At 38.0% G+C, this 12,394-nt stretch overlaps 1 long non-coding RNA gene across 1 annotated transcript; it reads left to right on the top strand.

Annotated features, from left to right (window-relative positions):
- The first annotated feature begins 1,442 nt into the window (after window positions 1-1,442).
- LOC124888008 lies at window positions 1,443-3,977 on the top strand. Its single transcript, XR_007045832.1, has 2 exons — window positions 1,443-1,601; window positions 3,604-3,977. It is a non-coding gene; the product is annotated as an uncharacterized LOC124888008 (long non-coding RNA).
- The last annotated feature ends 8,417 nt before the right edge of the window (window positions 3,978-12,394 follow it).

Below are 12,394 nucleotides of genomic sequence, written 5' to 3'. Positions count from 1 at the left end.
GAAGGTTGTGTGTTCCTGACATTGAAGGTTTATGAGAAAGGATCATGTCTAAGGCACATTAATCGCGCTATGTTGTTCATCCCAGTTCGACGAAAATATATCATGACCTTAACGAGATGTATTGGTGGAATGGTATGAAGAAGGATGTAGCTGATTTTGTGGCAAAGTGCATGGTATACTAACAAGTGAAAGTTGAGCACATGAGGCTAGGGGGATTGTATTAGGAAATTGAGTTGCCTAAATTAAAATGGGAAGTAATCAATATGGATTTTATTACTAGTCTTCCTCGATCTTGGAATCGGTTTGATTCAATTTGAGTCATATGGATAGGATAACAAAGTCAGCTCACTTTTTGCCAGTGAGGAATAACTTTTTGACTGAGGAGTATATGAGGTTGTACCTCCACGAGATTATGAAGTTTCATGGAGTATCTATTTCTATCATCTCTGATCGTGGTACGTAGTTTTTATCTCACTTTTGGTGGTTCTTTCAAAAAGGGTTGGGGATTAAGGTTAGTCTGAGAACTGCTTTCCACCCTCAGAAGAATGGGCAAGAAGAAAGGACCATTCAGACGCTGGAGGATATGCTTCGTGCTTGTGTTATTTACTATAGTGGTAGCTTTTGTTGAGTATCTACCTCTTGTAAAGTTTGCTTACAATAATAGTTATCATACTAGTATCGGGATGGCCCCTTTTGAGGCATTGTATGGTAAGAGGTATAAATCTCTTATTGGGTTGTTCGAGCTTGATAAAACGGAAATATTTTGTTTGGACTTGGTTTATCAGACTATGGAGATTGCGAAGTTTCATAGGGTACCTATTTCGATTTTCTCTGATCGTGGTACACAGTTTTTATCTCACTTTTAGTGATTGTTTCAGAAGGGATTAGGTACTAAGGTTAGTTTGAGTATTACTTTTCATCAGTAGATGGATGGTCAAGCAGAAAGAACTATTTAGACATTAGAAGATATGCTTCGTGCATGTGTGATTGATTATGGTGGTAATTGGGTTGAGCATCTACCTCTTGTAGAGTTTGCTTACAATAATAGCTACTATTCTAGCATTGGGATGGCCCCTTTTGAGATATTGTATGGTACGAGGTATAGATCTCCTAGTGGATGGTTCGATCATGGTGAGGCGAATATGTTTGGACTGAATTTGGTTTACCAGGATAGGGAGAAGGTGAAGGTGATTTGAGATAGGCTTAAGGCTGCCCAAAGTAGCCATAAGTCTTATGCAAATATAAGGCATAGGGACTTAGAGTTTGAGGTTGAGGATAGGGTGTTCCTAAAGGTGTCTCCCATGAAGGGAGTAATGGGGTTCGGGAAGAAGAGGAAGCTTAATCCTTGGTATGTTGGTCCTTATGTGGTTTTGAGAAGAGTTGTTAAACTGGCATATGAATTGGAGTTACCTTCTAGTTTGAGCTCTATTCATTCAATTTTTTATGTCTCTATATTGAGAAAGTGTATATATGATTCTTCATCGGTTGTTCCTTTTGAAGGATTGGGTATCTCAAATTCTCTGTTTTATAAAGAGGTCCCGATTGAGATCATGGATTGGAAGGTTTATCGGTTGGGGACCAAGGATGTAGCTTCGGTTAAGGTATGTGTTCTTGATATTATCCAAGTATCTGTATTTGTTTTCTACTCTAGATATTTATGCGAAAGGTATGTGTTCTTGATGTTATCCTTATTTTCTAACTTGGTTAAAGGAAAGGTTAATTTCCTTGCATCTTTGTTTTCTTACTTAGTTAAAGATTTAAATGGTTATGATTGGTGTGGTTCGTATTTGTACTACCTTGATTGTCATTCCGGGATGAATGATCCTATTGAGGGAGTCTGAAATACCCTGGGTTTTGATCCTTAGAAATTTCTTGAGTTTTGGACTCTCTGGATATCATACGACTAGGGGTACTAGTCATATGTTGGTATACAGTTTAGGGGTCATCACTCATATATTGATCGGTGTGGTTGGGTTAGCTACTGTCCAGGGTAGGACTTCTACATAAAGGTCGTATGATGGGGTGCAAGTCATATGATACAACTCGTATGATGTCCTATGTCTTAACCTAGGTGATTCTATTTGACCTAGGGTATTGTTTATGGGTACCAATCGTATAATTCGGTAAGAGTGGGACTTAGGAGTCATAGGTTGGTCAGTGTGGGGGTGAGATTCTTCTTGTGGTACGATTGGTGGGTACCCAGGGAGTGGTCTTACCCTCCTATGAGAAATTAATACAATTTAAGTTGGGGGTATTATAGACATTTCTCCTTGTAATTCCTTGGGACCCCATGACTTAAAATACTTTTTTGGGGCTTTATTAAACTATTTGCAATCAATCAAACACTCTAAACTCTCTCAAAATCTCTCAAGGCTCTTGGGTTAAGCAGAAGCTATGTTTTCATTTAAGGTGGTCAATTGAGGCTCATAGGTGTGATTTCTTCTCTTCTTCTTCTAAATGTTAGGTATGTTACTCCTCCCTCATTGTTAGTTCCAACTAAGGGAATATTTTATAAAGTGTTTTCATGGCATAAATGTTATATGGTTTTGGGTTTTTAAATATATATTTTGGGATCTTGGTTATAATGGTTGGTTATGATTTTCCCATGTATTTTACTTATAGTTTTCATATTATTATGGTGGTTTACACATTTGGTTGCATAAGAATGGTTAATTGGTACTTGGTTTTGGCTTTGGAAATACTATGCCCCCAATATGTTTGATAAAATGCCTATGAGAACGTTTTTGGTTAAATTGTTGGACTTTCATTGACCTATTGCATAGTATAACTTGTGAATGAAACCCTAAATGGTATAAATAGTTTAAATAATTTGGAATCATTAAATGGTAATATTTTGGTGGTTATCGTTGGTCTAATTGAAAGCCTTGAGGGGTATAAGGGAATCCCTCAAGCAAACATAATAATAATTATTTGTGGGGTACATGGGATTCCCCCAAGTCAATTTGAAAATGTAATCTATGGGTACATGGAAATCTCTTATCTTTAAAAGATCGTCTAAGGATAATCTTGTAAGCTATAGTTGGTATGACGATACCGCTACTCGTAGCCTTAGTTAATAATAAGCGGAGTGGTAGTTTGGTTGTGTGGTAATGGTTTTAATTGGGGAATTATGGCGGGGTGTGATAGCTAATCGTAAAGATGTGAGTCCAATGGGCGGACACTAGAAACTCATGTTTATCGACATCAGGATTAGTCACAACGACCATATATGATACTTACGGGGTACACGGTAATACCTTAAGTACATTTGTACATATGTATCATTAAGAGCAAAGGTTGCTCAAGAATTCCCTACTCCTATGGTATCTCAACTTAGTGTGACTACGCGCATCAGGGCCCATTTAGGGGTTTACACTGGACCAATATAGTCCATGAGTAGTTCTAGGATAGATAAGCTACAGATACCCAGGTTAATGGTTTTAATGACATGCTAAACCCGGTTCCCTTTTCCAGCATGGTTATATATATGTATGTATAGTTGTGAATACATATGGTTGGTTTACTTAGTTTTAATGGTTGACACTATTTTATCCTTATCCTGAGTGCATGCTAGCATTCACTCACTAACTAATCTTTGGGCAGTTGTATCCCCAACCGATGCAGGAATCAACTATTTTATTCCTTTTGCTTAGTGATCGGATTCGGGATCAGCTCGATTGGATTGAAGTAGTGAGCTTCCATATTTCAGAAGGCTCTATTTCATGTCATAGATCTTTTCACATACTTATGTTATTTCATAGACATTGGTTTTGGCTATAGTTTGGGGCGTGTCCCAATCGAATATTGTTTTACTCTTGGTTAGAGGCTTTATGAAACTACTATGGGTTGGTATGGGCTGTGTCTATAATTGTGTTAGCCTTATTATTTGCATTGTTATTGGGGCTAATACCGGATAACTTTATTTGATTTATGATTTTTCCATTTTATTTTGGATAATATATTTATATTGGAACTCATTTGGTATGGGGTGTATGGGTTGGTTTACGATTTTCTTAAGTTTTAATTATTGGTTAGGATAATAGATGGTTGGACTTATTTAGGTGGGTCAAGGTCATGGACTTATCCTAGAATTTAGATTTGTAATAAATGCAATCTTGTTATACATTCAAAATACATTCAACTTAGGGGGTATGTATTTGAAGGTTTGGTTAGGTATCGGGGATGGTCCCCTGAAACACCCTGGGTTTGGACCTTTAGAAAATTTCCAAGATTTTTTTATTCTGGACATTATATGACTTGCGGGTACTAGTCGTATGATGGGGTACAGTTGGTATGCTCTTTATCATATTCTAACCAGTGTTGGTAGGTGGGTTGGATTGATTTCTTGAATGGGTACGATTTAGTGGGTATGAGTCATATGGTTAGTGAAGGGTCATATGGTTGTGTTTTTTTGTTTCACTTAATTTGAGACTTAGTAACTTAACTTGGATCTGAGTACGAGTGGCTCACCATGAGTCGTAAGTTAGGGTAGAGTCGTACCATTGACTCTTATGGTATACTGTGTTTAAAATTACTTTGATTCTATTCTACTAGAGATACGGCTTAGGGGTACTAATCGTATCGTTGGATACGACTTTGTTTGGGTAATTTGTATATTGGACTGTGTTAGGTCAAAGATGGACGCCTAGGGTACGAGTGGTGGGTACCACTCGTATGAAGGATACGACTGGTATGGGGGAGTCGTACAATATAATGAGAATTTTAAGTAGTTTAAGTTAGGGGTAATCTAGACATTTCTCCACTTAACCACTTAAGGCTGCACTACTTATTTCTCTATTGGGATATCATTTACCCTATTATTCTAACACTAAACAGTTAGAAACTCTCTCTAATTCTCTCTAAGGCTTTTGGGTAAAGGAAGGCAAAGGTTTCATCTGGAGGATCAATTTGGGTCTTATATGAATGATTTCTCTCCATCATCTGTGTAATCTAATTCATGTACTCCTCCCTCATCGTTAGTTCCAACTAAAGTCATGTTTTTATAATGTTTTTGTGGTATGATTATTTTATGGTTTTGGAGTTTTCAAATATATGTTGGGGTTTTAGTATAAAATGCTTGGTTATGGTTTTCTCATTTTTAATTATGAAATTACATACTTTAATGGTGGTTTCGACAATTTGTTGCATAGGAATGGTTAATTGGTAATTGGATTCCGTCTTTGAAATACTATGCTCCTAATATGTTTGATAAAATGCCTATGAGAATGCTTTTACTATATTATTGTATTTTTATTGGAACTATTGCATAGTATGGTTTAGTAATGACACCCTAAATGATATAAATGCTTTGGAATGGTTTAATATTAAGGATTGGTAGTCATGGTTATTGTTAATTAAACTTTCTTGTGGGGTACAAGGGAATCCCCCAAGTAAACATATTAATGAACAACTTGTGGGGTACATGGGATTCCCCAAATCAAACATAATAATAGAAAACTTATGGCATGGATGGGATCCCCTCAAGTTAACTTGATAATGTGATCTATGGGTACATAGGAATCCATTTACATAAAAGGGTTGGCTAAGGACATTGCTTGCATGTTATAGTCAGTATGACGATACCACTACTCATAGCGTTGGTTAATAATAATGGAATAATGGATTGATGGATGGTAGTGATTTTAAGTGGGCAATAATGATGGGGTGTGATAGATAATCGTGAAGGTGTGAGTCTAGTGGATGGATACTAGAAAATAATGTTTAACAACATAAGGGTTGGTCATAGAGACCATATATGATATTATGAGGTACATAAGAATCCTCTACATACACTGTACATATGTATCATAGAGAGTGAAAGGTAATTAAGAATCCCCTACTCTTATGGTATCTTCGATTTATGCAGCTACACGTATCGGGGCCCATTCAAGGTGTTACAGTGGACCCATATTGCCTGTGGGTGGTTCTAGGATAAGCTACACATACCCTAGTTAATGTTTTTGAAGGCATGCTAAATCTGGATCCCTTTCCCTGCATGGTTGTATGTATATATGTGTTTTTATGCATATGGTTGTTTTACTTAGGTTCATTGGATGGAATTATTTTATTCTTCACCCGCTAACCCATCTTCGGGTGGTTGTATCCCCACGCGATGTAGGAACCGACCATTCTACTCTTCCTATTTAGTGATCAGATTTGAGATCAGCTAATGGATTCAAGTGGTGAGCTTCCATATTCCAGAAGGCTCCATTTCATATCATGTATGTCTTTACATACTTTGAATTATTCATGGATATTGGTTTTTTATATGGTTGGGGACATGTCCCTATTAGATATTATTTTTCTTTTAGTTAGAGGCTTTTTGTGACTACTATGGTTTGGAATGGATGGTGTCGGTAGTGGTGTCAGCCTTAGTATTGGCATTGTGTTGAGGCTGATATCATTTGACTGAATTTATGATTGTTCCATACTTTTATGTTATGTTATGGACATGAACTTAGTTTTCATATTGGTGTGGTTATAGTTGTTGGTTGGTACTGGATGGGTGGACTTGCTTAGGTTTGTCATGGTTATGGACCTAAACTAGAGTCTGGATTAGTACATAAACTTTATCTTGTTATACATTTGGAATTCATCCGACTTAAGGTTTGAATATTTGGAGGTTGGGTTGGGTAATGGCGGTGGTCCCTGGTCTTGGATGGACTTGGGATGACCGTTACGACAAGGCCCTGGTTTGGGTCGTCTTAAGTTGGTATCAAAGCTTTAGGTTCATGGTCAATTAGGAGTCCACAAAGCCGTGTCAAGTAGAGTCTTTTTTTAGGGTGTGTAGAGCACCACACTCATAAGGGAGAGGTTACAACACATTTACTAATGTTTCACTTTTTTGGTATTCTATTTTCAAGCTTGGAGTCTTAAGTCCTGGAATTTTCTCTAATCTTGGTTTGTTCGCTTTTCAGATCATGCCTCGATGATCTGATATGCAAGGATACTTCTTTGTCCCAACTAGGGACAATGTTGAAGGGACGTGTACTACTTAGGGGATCCATACTTAGTCTAGGGGTCCCGTCCCTAATTGTTTTGGAGTTCCATCGGTTACTACTAGTCTTCCTCAGGGTGAGGTGACGAATGTGGAATTTTATCAATTGATTTAGATTATTGCTCAGTTGTTTGCTACTCATGATGAGTTGGGTACATCTGGTATTTCATCTGCTGAGGCCACAAGGGTTGGCCAGTTTATGAAGATTAATTCTCTTAGTTTTACTGGTGTGAAGGTGGAGAAGGATCCTAAGGGTTTCATTGATGAGATGGAGAAAATTTTTAGGGTAATGCATGCCACAAATACGGAAGGGGTGAATTTTGCTTCTTATCAGCTTAAAAATGTGGTATACCAATGGTATGAGGAATGGGATAGGGCGATAGGTGATGTTGAGGATTTGACTTTATGGGAGACTTTATTTATTTCTTTTCTGGATCGCTTATTTTTTTAGGAGTTGAGAGAAGTAAAGGCAGAGGAATTTATTAACCTGAGATAAAGGGAAAATGTCACTCAAGGAATATGCCTTGAAATTTCATTAGGTATCTAGATATGCTTTGGAATTTGTGTCTGACATGAGGTCCAAGATGAGAAAGTTTACTTTTGAATTATCTCGAGATTTGATCCTTGAAAGCAAGACTGCATTGCTTTTCAAGGATATGGACATTTCTTGATTGGTCGTTCATATAAGTAGATGGAGGAGGAAAAAAATAAGCTGGTTGAGTTTAAGGAAAGATAGGGTAAGAAGTTCTAATTTTTTAAACAAGGTGGTAGGCAAAAACAAGGTGGTTGGGATGGTGGTAAGTGGTTAAAGAATAAGTGGGAGAGTTTTGGTTCCTTCTTTTTAGCTAGTTCTCTTTACTTAAAATAGTCGGGTAATAGGTGTCAGTAAGGTATCGATAATTTCTGGGCACAAGGTGCCCAATCTCAGGCAAGTGAGGCTCAGTCAGCCTCGTTATATCCTCCTTTCCAATTCTGTGGTAGGTTGTATAGGGGTTTCTTTGATGAGGGAAGGGCTAGATGTTTGAAATATGGTTAGCCATGACATTTGCTTAGAAACTATCTAGTGGGTAAGGATGCTCTGAGAGCGAGTAAGGCTTTGGTTGCTTCATCTTTTTATTTTGCACCAAAGAGTGCTGCATCTGCATCTGTTTCTGCTTTTGGTACCAGCATAGGTAGGAATAGGTTATATGCTATTGCTACTCGGCAGGAATTTGAGACATTGCTTGAGGTTGTGACTGGTATGTTATAACTCATTTCAAGAGATGTTTACTGTTTGCTTGATTCGGGGTCCACTCTCTCTTAGGTGAAACCATTTGTGGCTGTGTATTTTGGTTTTTATCCCTAGGTTAATTCTGATCCTTTTTTTATTTCTACCTTGGTAGGTGACTTTGTGATTGCTAAAAGGGTCTATTGGGAGGGGGGGATGTATGCTATCTGTTGGTAGTAGGCAGACATTGGAGGATTTGTTTGAACTTGATATGGTGAATTTTGATGTTATTCTAAGATGGATTAGTTATACTCTTGTTACGCATCCTTAGATTGTTGGACCCGTAAGGTTATCTTTAGGTTCCTGGTAAATTGGTTATTGAGTGGGAAAGTGGTTCCCTAACTCATAAGTGGAGGTTTATTTCTTATCTTTTAGCTCAGAGATTAATCTTCCAGGGGTGTTTCAATCGTCTGGTCTGGTTAAAGATTTTAACTCAGAAGGTCCTTCTTTGCATTCGGTTCCAATGGTAAATAAGTTTCTTGAGGTCTTTTCGGATGATCTTGTTGGTGTTCCTTCAGATAGGGATATTGAGATTGGTATTAATTTGGCTTTGGACACTCTTCTAATATCTATTCCTCCTTCTAAAATAAATCTGACTAGTTTTATGGGTGCACCAATTTTATTCGTGCGTAAGAAGGATGGTTCCCTTAGGATGTACATTGACTATCGACAATTGAATAAGGTAATAGTTAAGAACAAGTATCCCCTCCCAAGGATAAATAACTTGTTTGATCAGTTGCAAGGTGCAAAATTATTTTCCAAGATCGATCTTCACTCTGGGTATCATCAACTTAAGATTAGGGAGGCGAATATCCCTAAGACGACTTTTCATAATCAGTATGGGCACTTTGAGTTCTTGGTTATGTCATTCAGTTTGACTAATGCCTCGACGACTTTTATAGATTTGATGAATAGGGTTTTTACGCAGTTTTTAGATCTTTTTATCGTTGTGTTCATTGATGACATTCTAGCGTATTCTAGGAGTGAGGTGGATCATGCCAATAACCTCTGGATGGTGTTGCGGACCTTGAAGGAGAAGTAGTTGTACGCCAAATTCTCCAAGTGTTAGTTTTGGTTGAACACTATAACTTTTCTTGGTCATATTATTTCTAGTGAAGGGATCATGGTAGATACACAAAAGGTGGCGTTAAAGGTTGCCTAGACCCACGACTCTAATAGATATTCGGAGCTTCTTGGGTTGGCTGGGTATTATTGGTTGTTCGTGAAAGGTTTCTCGACGATTGCTGCCTCATTGACTAAGTTGACTTAGAAGAGGGTAAAGTTTTCTGATCGGATGCTTATGAGGGGAGTTTCGAGAAGCTAAAGCATAAGCTAACTTCGGCTCTAATTTTGACATTGCCTGAAGGTAATTAGGGGCTTGTGGTTAATTATGATGTATCCTGGATGGGACTTGGTTGCATTTTGATGCAACATGGGAAGGTGATTTTCTATACTTCCAGGCAGTTGATGGTGTATGTGAGGAATTATACTAGTCATGATTTAGAGCTTTTAGCGGTAGTTTTTACTTTGTAAATCTGGCGGCATTATTTGTATGGAGTGCACGTTGACATCTTTTCTAATCATAAGAGTCTACAGTATGTGTTCACTTAAAAGGGTCTAAATCTTAGACAGAGGAGATGGTTGGAGCTTCTCACGGACTATGATTGAGTTTTCACTACCACCCAGGTAAAGCTAATGTGGTTGATGATGCTCTTAGCAGGTTATCCATGGGGAGTTTAGCTCATGTGGATAAGAAAAAGTAAATGCTAGATCCCATCTTGATGAAAATAAAGAGTGATATTGGTAGGCAAATGGTGATGTTATTTAAGATCAGTGGTGACGGTACTTTGCAGTACCAAAGTTAGTTGTGTGTTCACGATTTTGATGGCTTGCAACAAAGGATTTTGGCTAAGGCGCATGAATCACTCTATGTTATTCATCCTTGTTCGAGAAAAATGTATCATGATCTCAAAGAGATGTATTGGTAGAGTAGTATTAAAAGGGATGTAGCTGATTTTATGGCCAAGTGTATGGTGTGCTAACACATTAAAGTTGAGCATATAAGGCTTAGAGGGCTGTAACAATAAATTGAGTTGCATGAATTTAAATAAGAGGCAATCAGTATGGATTTCATTACCGGTCTTCCGTAATCTCAAAACCAATTTTTTTTGGTTTGGTTCATCGTGGATAGGATGACAAAGTCTTCTCACTTCTTGCCTGTGCGAATTAACTTATCGACTGAGGACTATGAGCGGTTTTTTTTTATGAGATTGTGAAGCTATACAAACCAAGGATATGGCCTCGATTAAGGTTCTATGGCGGAACCACAAGGTGGAAGAGGCTACATGGGAAGCGAAAGAAGACATGAGGTCCAAATATTCGCATCTATATTTTGCTTCGGATATTCATGCGGAAGGTATGTGTTCTTGACCACATCTTTATTTTCTAACTTGGTTAAAGGTTTGATTAATGTTTGATAATGTAAATACCTCGTGCTTGCATTTGATCTACCTTGTCCGTCACTCGGGGATGAATGATCCTAGTGAGGGAGACTGAAACATCCTAGGTTTAGACCCTCAGAAAATTTCTTAGATTTTTGGATTTTGGATTATCATACGACTTGCGGGTACCAGTCGTATGACAGGGTACGATTCATATACTTTTGGTTGTATGCTAACCAGTGTTGGTTGGTGGGTTGTATTGATTTCTTGAATAAGTACAATTTGGTGGGTACGAGTCGTATAGTTTGTGGCGGGTCGTATGGTTGGGTTTTTCCTTCACTTAATGTGAGAGTTAGTAACTTAACTTGGATCTGAGTACAAGTGGCTCACCATGAGCCATAAGTTAGGGTACGAGTCGTACCATTGACTCGTATGGTAGATAGTGTTCAAACTTCTATTAATTCTATTCTACTAGAGGTACGGTTTAGGGTACTAATCGTATTATTGGGTATGACTTTGTCTGGGTAAGTTGTATATTGGACAGTGTTGGGTCCAAGGGGGAGGCTTAGGGACGAATGGTGGGTACCACTCATATGGAAGGATACAACTAGTATGGGGGATTCGTACCATCTGACGGGAATTATAAGCAGTTTGAATTATAAGCAGTTTAAGTTGGGGGTAACCTGGACATTTCCTTACTTAACCACTTAAGGGCCCAGTGATGAATATCCCACATACTTGAGTGTAGAAGCTGGGATGAATTTGTTTTCATTGGACTTGAATTAAAGGGCCCTAATTATTTCTTGGGAGAAGATAAAAATTACCTCTAGTAACTTCTTTGGGTGGAGAATATGATTAATTCATGAATTGGGGATTATGGGTCTTTTATACCACCTTTGGGGAAGCGCAGACAACATGGGTTTGGATTTTAAATGAGTGGGAAAGTACAAAAAAGTCACTAAGAAATCGTGTAGGAAAACCCCGTTCAACTCATTATGACTCACCTTATAACTGGTCAGTAGTCATGATTTGAGTCATAACCTAGAACCCTAAGGTTTTAGAGTCCTTTCTTGTTTGACTACAACTTCCCCATAACGACTTGTTATAATTGACTACGACTCATTAGGTGGAGCCATAGTCTAAGGCTTGGCTTGTAGTCATACATTATTATGCCAATAACTGCCCTCGTAACGACTTGCTAAGTCTGAACGAGTCATTAGGTAGAGTCATAATCTAAGGCTGTATTCCTGGGTTACTCACTAGTCAGGCTATAAGTTCACATAATGACTTGTAAGGTCTGAATATGATTCGTATGCTGGACTCATAACCACTGGGATAAATTCTTAGTTAAAGATTATTGTGACTACGAGTCCCTCACAACGACTTGTAGCCATTGGTTATGGATATATAGGTGTAGTATAGTCACTGGTAACTGGCTAGACCTTAGAGAAAAACTTGCGTAATGTCTTGCCATGATGTCGGATTAAGACGAGACTAGTTGCATTAGAAAGCTAACTTAGTGGCCTATTTTTTTTAAGGATCTAAGTCTTGAAAATTTAGGGTATTACACAAGTTCGAATATTAAGGACAAAGAATGTAGCTTTGGTGAAGGTCCATTGGAGAAATCAAAAATTGGAAAAAGCTACATAGGAAGATGAGGAAGAGTGAGAACCAAGTGCCCTTTCATAT

Source organism: Capsicum annuum, chromosome 10 (assembly GCF_002878395.1).
Source record: "Capsicum annuum cultivar UCD-10X-F1 chromosome 10, UCD10Xv1.1, whole genome shotgun sequence".
NCBI lineage: Eukaryota > Viridiplantae > Streptophyta > Magnoliopsida > Solanales > Solanaceae > Capsicum > Capsicum annuum.
Note: the sequence above shows the minus strand (reverse complement) of the source record. Positions and strands in the feature narration are given on the sequence as shown.